Source organism: Sturnira hondurensis, unplaced genomic scaffold, assembly GCF_014824575.4.
Source record: "Sturnira hondurensis isolate 20B ecotype Veracruz unplaced genomic scaffold, ASM1482457v3 Scaffold0009719, whole genome shotgun sequence".
NCBI classification, from domain to species: Eukaryota; Metazoa; Chordata; class Mammalia; order Chiroptera; family Phyllostomidae; genus Sturnira; species Sturnira hondurensis.
In genome coordinates, this window is record NW_028082350.1 from 5,565,812 (window position 1) to 5,567,185 (window position 1,374).

Sequence of the window (1,374 nt, forward strand, 5' to 3'; positions counted from 1 at the left end):
TTCCTGCCCCCCTTTCTGGCTGGAGGCACAACAGATGGACCAAACAAAACAAACTCATCTGAAATCAGGTACACGTTCTTTCCATAGGTGGTTTTAAATTTTACTACATTTTTATCGCTAAACAACACTGAGTATGCTTTTATTTGTTAACCTTTGAAATAAATTTTATTATCTAAACCATTTCCTTTTGCAACTTATTTTTCATTGAATACTGAATTCGGGACATGTCCCTGTTGATGCATGCTACTTCAGTTCACTCGTTTTCTCCACTTTGGTTTTGTCCAACAGCTGAGAGGGATAACGTGGAAAATGTTCATTTTGATCATTTTTGCCTCCTTCTTCTCTCCTTTAGTGAAATGGAAAGTACCCTGATGAGTATTTCAGGCATTTCTGGGTGAGAGAAATGACTTTGGCAGAAGTTTGTATGCCACAGTTGTTTTTCCCTTTCAGAGCTGAGCTGAAATGGTAATTACATATTCCAACTGGCAGTCTTGCAAAAAATTTCTTTGAAAGCCAGGGCTAAAATTGTGGAGATAGTAGCGTGAAACCAGAACACAGCAACCCATCATCAAGGAAGGCGATCCTTACCTGTTCCTCCTTCAGGTGGCAGGTTGGGGCAAGACAACTGGGGTTTGCATGACGCGCAATTAGCATCTGTGTCTAATCTGAAGTGGCTATACTCGGTTTGCTCTTATAAGAAGGAAGAAAGAAAGGAAGAGAGGGAGGCAGTAAAGCAACACAGCAACTCCCATTTACCTGACAAGGTAACAAAAAAGAAAGACAAAAACAGCATTCCTAAAACCAACCCCAATTTTTAAACAGAACCAAAGGAAATATGTATGAATTTCTACAACGATGGGAAGTGGCGTAGATAGAGCAGGCTTCCATAGTTCTTTATTCAATCCACCTCATGATGAAGCACTTCACAACTCACAAAGTTTGAAGTATTTCTGGAGTTGGTCCCAAAGTATTGAAATGCCAAGGCCTCTGTCTTTATGCCCAGGTCGCCGTGCTCCTGTATGAATGGGGTGATGATAATAATAGAGTCAACATGAGCTTATTCTGAGGACTTCCGCCAAGATGGAGGCATAGGTGGAAACACTGTGCCTTCTCCCACAACCAAGTTTGAATACAACAAAGGTTTGGAGAAACAAAGACACAACCAAAGGACAGACAATTGAATTATACGGAAGTCCAACTACATCTAACCGTTCAACGGGGATGGTAAAAGGGGCGGAGCCAGCAGCGAGCAGGGTCGGGCAGGACAGGGCCCCCGACCCAGGTGCGCAGGCAGACGGGAGCCAGTTGGGGTGCGGGGCAGACCGCGGGCGCATATTCGCGCACAGTGAGACAGACCACGCAGGCCCCAGGGGG

The 1,374-nt window shown here is 44.4% G+C and overlaps 1 non-coding gene across 1 annotated transcript; it reads left to right on the top strand.

The window, feature by feature from the left end:
• The first annotated feature begins 565 nt into the window (after positions 1–565).
• On the top strand, positions 566–700 carry LOC118994889 (U8 small nucleolar RNA). The gene has a single exon (XR_005068154.1). It is a non-coding gene; the product is annotated as a U8 small nucleolar RNA (small nucleolar RNA).
• The last annotated feature ends 674 nt before the right edge of the window (positions 701–1,374 follow it).